This window comes from Carlito syrichta, unplaced genomic scaffold (assembly GCF_000164805.1).
Source record: "Carlito syrichta isolate Samal-C Ts95f unplaced genomic scaffold, Tarsius_syrichta-2.0.1 Scaffold304676, whole genome shotgun sequence".
NCBI classification, from domain to species: Eukaryota; Metazoa; Chordata; class Mammalia; order Primates; family Tarsiidae; genus Carlito; species Carlito syrichta.
In genome coordinates, this window is record NW_007248772.1 from 4,893 (window position 1) to 9,784 (window position 4,892).

A 4,892-nucleotide genomic window follows, 5' to 3' on the forward strand; every position below is an offset into this window, starting at 1 on the left:
CAACCTTGTCCTCCTATCCTTGTGTTGCTCTGCCCCTCTCATCTCTCTCACATGGCTTCCCACAGGCAGTCCCAGAACCTTCCAATTAAGCATGAAGCTCATCAAAACACACCTTCTACTCTGACGCCTCCAAGGACTGCCTGTTGCCTGTAGTGGGAAATCCCAATCCTCAGCTGGACACAAAGGTCCTCTGGGATCTAGCCCCAAGTCGCCTTTCAATCACCCCCATCTTCACCGCTCTCCCTTCCAAAGCCTGTGCTCACTTCCTGGTCACTGTCACACCTAGGCTCCAGTCTTCACCCCCACCATTGCCTGTTGTGCCCTCCCCTACTTCCAGGAGTCACAAGTCCACAAGCCTTTAAGGCTCAGCTCAGATGACACCTCTGCGAAGTCTTTCCAATGTCTCACATTAGTCTTCGTCTCTCCCAGAGCACCCCAAGCTTGGAGTGGATTCTGAGAACAGACGTCACTGAAATCCTCAAAAAGCAGAAGACCTGGGTTGCCCTTATTAGAATGTCTATAAGACAAACTTGCTGGGTAACCTTGGGCTTCCTTGGTTCTTAGTTTCTAAACTGCACAGGAAATCCTTTGGAAGAGAATCAATGTTTCTCCAAGGAGGGTAGGGGTGCGATGCATCACTGGGCGAACTGCCTTGTGCATTGTGGGATACTTAGCACTTCTGGCCTGGGCTTCCCATGCCAGAGCATCCCTAATTACTACTACAATTAAAACAATTCCCAAACATGGCCACTCAGGGGACCATCTCCACCAGCCTGGGCAGATACTCGGGATTCCCTGCTTGGTGTGTGGGGACCATGGGTGGCCCAGAAACATGTAGAGGCCTGCGGTGGTCTCCATTCCCTGGGCAGCAGCCTGGACATTGGGCCAATGATGGGGAAAAGTTGGAACGAAACTGGAGATGATGCCCAGGCTGTGTCCTGGCACCTGAGGACAGAACAAGTGTCCAGATCCCAGCCTTCAAGGTGACACAAGTCCCCAGGTGGCTCTGTCGGGCCTTCTCACCTGGGGAGCTCCAACCTGCCTTGATGGGCGGAATCCAGAGAGAGAGAGAGAGTAGATAATGCTCCTGGTGAGGAATGGGCCACCCACAGCAGGACTCTGCGGGTGGGGGCTAGCCGGGACTTGGTGGGGTCATGGGAAGAGTCGATTTTCCTACACAGGCCATCTTAGGAGGTTGGGTGGGGTGTGTAGGGGACAGAGTGACTTGGGGAGGTAGAGAGGGCTCGAGATTCATACCAGGCATGCCTACGGTGGCTGTGGGCAGGAGAATGGCTGTGTCGGCCCTCCTGCTGGGGAGGTGCAAACATACCTGGTTGACTAGACTGGGCGGTGGAGGAGGGGTAGGAGCAGAGAAACATTCCCGTGTAAATGAGCGTGACAACAGGGGACAAGGAGCGATGGGGCAACTGCATGGCAGCCTCCCCTCAGAGGTGGTTTGAGGCAGGGCCCTGAGGAAACCAGGGTGTTGCCCAATGTGGAGCTCAGGGTGAGTTTTCAGAAGGTTCTGGGAATCGCTCCATTTATTGACTCACTGAGTCATCCATCCAACAAGCATCTCTGGGGTTGGATTGAGACCACCCCAGTCTTGTACATGTTCCAGGACCACAGCTCATCTGATGTGATGTGTCAGAGCTTTGGTGGCTGCGAAAGGAGAAACAGAACGAGAGGAATTTGCCAGTGTTTATCCAATCCGGTCGAGGGACCGTAGCTCTGAATGGAGACAACTGGCCTCAAGCAGATGATGAAGGCTGAGGTAGGAGAGGGAGGAGGAAGGTTGAAAGGAATGTATCATCCGATCTAATGCTTGCAATCACCCAGGGCTACGATCGCCCCCACTTGCAGATGAACAGAGGCCTAGTTCTTGAGTTTAGAAGGGAGTTTCTTCAGGTTCATCTAGCTAAAATAGCCATGAGGGTCTCCAACAGCCCTGGCCTTGATGTCTGCAGTCTATGGGTCTCAGAGGATGGCTGCCACAGTGGGAGGTGGCTTCTGGGCTGCTGTGGTCCTGCTGACAATAACATCTGTCCCCATGGTAGGACCACATCGATTTTCCAGAATTGTAGTTATATGGCCAGTCTCCCAGAATCTGTGGAATTTCCCAGAATCACCTGTGGGCAAACTCACAAAGCAGAAATTGTATTTTATTTTATTTTATTATAGAGACAAGATCTTGCTATGTTGCCTAGGCTGGTCTCAAACTCCTGACCTCAAGTGATCTTCCCACCTCAACCTCCCAATGTGGTAGATTACAGGTATGAGCCATTGCACCTAGCCAAAACAGATTTTTTTTTTTTTAGTTGGAGTCTCATTCAGTTGCCCAGACTGGAGTGCAGTGGCATACTCTCAGCCACCGCAGCCTCAACCTGCTGGGCTCTGGCGATCCTTCTGCCTCAGCCTTCCAAGTAGCCAGAACCACAGGCGTGTACTACCATGCCCGGCTAATTTTTTTGATTTACTGTAGAGACAAGGTCTCGCCAAGTTGCCCGGGTGGGTCTTGAACCCATGGATTCAGGCAATCCGCTCGCCTTGGCCTCCCAAAGTGCTGGGATTACAGGCTGAGCCACTGAGCCCAGCCAAAACCAGAATTTTTAAACCTCCACACCAAGGACCAAGTCTCAGGGACTCCACCAAACACCTAAGAATGTCAGCTGGCCCTACTTCCAGCAATTCAGATATATTAACTCAGTCCTCACACCAACCTGGGAGGGGACACATTAGCCCCACTTCACAGATGGAGAAACAGAGGCCCCAGGAGGCTGAGGAACTTGCCTGCAGTCTCACAGCTGATCACAGGCACGCGAGGATTCAAACACACGTGTGCTGGATCCAGAGGCCCCCAGAAGTCTGGTGAGGGACTGCTGCCAACAGATTGTCCTCTGGATTCAGGATAGCTGGGCTTGGGCTACTGAAGCCTGCGGTCTGCTTCTGGCTGTCCCACCAATGGGCTGTGCGACCTAGGACACACAGCTCTCCCTGTATCCCCATCTTCTCTCTGGTTGAACTAGAGGGTTGAACTGGATGATCCCTGGCTCAGTGGCAGCTTGACATTTCAGGAGGTTTCATCAGGCTAAAATAAGCATCAAGAGCCACACTGTGGTCAGGAAAGGGCAGCCTGGGACGTGCGTGCGTGGACGCTGGGAGGCTCTCCGTGTGAGGGGGCGTAGAGGGCTAATTGCGAGTGCATGAGCTCAGCTGGGGGCGACTTTCTCCCTTCTGTGCCCACAGCTGGCTGTGAGTCACTGACAGGTCACCAGCCACAGTGGGGCTGCTGAAGACAGGGAGGCCCTGAGCATGGACGGAGACGAGTCCCACCTGGCGCCGGCCTTAGGGCTCCAGGACCCTGCGTGCTCTTCTGTACGTGCCTGTCTTTACGTGCCTGCACCCCACTAGGAAGGCATTCCACCTTCACCTCCACCCCTTCCCATGGCGGCTCTGCCACCCTGGCACCCTGTGCAGCTCCCCCTCACATTCACTGAGCACCCACTCTGTGGTTGCAGTGGGAGACCGAGGCAGGTAAGACACAGTCGCTGCTCTCAGGAAGCTCACAGGCAGGGGATGGCTGTATGCATCGGGCTTCTGAACCTGCCAGCAGGGGCTCGGAGTCAGGGCATCTGCACATGCCTAGAGCTGGGACCATTGAGGCACCTACCCCAGGCCCCTGCAGGATGGTCAGGTGCCAGCCCTACCCTGGACCCTGGGAAGATGGCTGCCAGAGAGGCACTCACCTCAGGACAGACTCACACCAAGGAGTCACCCCTGGGAAAGTGACCCAAAGGGGCCTCCAGAAGGCGACCTCCTTGGGAAGGCTGGGAAGAGACAGGGGTGGGGTGGTCAAGACATTTCTCCTTGCCCTGCTGTGAACGTCAGTCAGTGCGCATGCCTGGTGTTGCTGGGGAAACGCAAAGGTGCCTTCCTGTTCACATGTGTGTGCTGCATGCATCCCTCGCCGAGCTCTGCCCGGACGGGGCCCACGGTTCATTGACTGCCAGGGTCTGGCATAGTGTGGGTCTCACAGACTCAGTTCTGAGACAAAGGCCAGAGGTCTCCAGCCTTCTGTCCAGCACCTGAATTTCTCTGTCATAGTCATTGGTCATTTTTCATTCATTCATTCACTCATTTATTCATCATTCTTTGGTTCCTTCACTGACGTAACAGCACCTCTGAGAAATGCTCCTGGTGATTCTGCTTCAATTCATTCCTGAGAAGCTCACCGTCTTCTGGGACTACCCAGTCCACATTGTGACCATTTTACTTTTAAAACTTCTTACTGTGGATGATTTCAAATTTGACTCTCCGATTCACTTTCTGTCGGTGCTCCTTCTGCTCCTGGAGCGCCAGTTTAACCTTTCTTTATAGGGCAGCCCTTGGAGACCTCAAGGTATGCTCAACTCTCCCTCCCCTTCCCTCCCCTCTTCCCTCTCTCCCTCCCCTCCCTTTTCTTTCCCTTCCTTCCTCGTTTCCCTTTGTAGACATTTGTTGAGCTTCTATTATGTGCCAGGCACCAGGAAAATAATCGTAAACAAAAGCACACACAGTTGCTGACCTCACAGAGCTTACAGTCTAGCTAGGAAGGCATGCAGACTGTCACGCTGCTTGTGGATGCCTCCTTAATCTTTTATTTCTGCCCACCAGTCTCAATGCCTCCGGTGCCCCCCCCCACAACCCACACTTCACCTTGGTCCCCACAGGAAGCTTTTTGAAAGGACACCTGACCCTACTGTCTCTTTGCTTACAGTCCTCTCGTGACACGATCTCCTGTGAAAGAACTCCAGACCACCTCTCGGGCTCAGCCCCAGCCTCAACTTGTCCCACACCCCTCCAGTCCTGGCTGGGCCATGCTGGGAACAAACTCTGGGCTCTGGGCTCTAGGT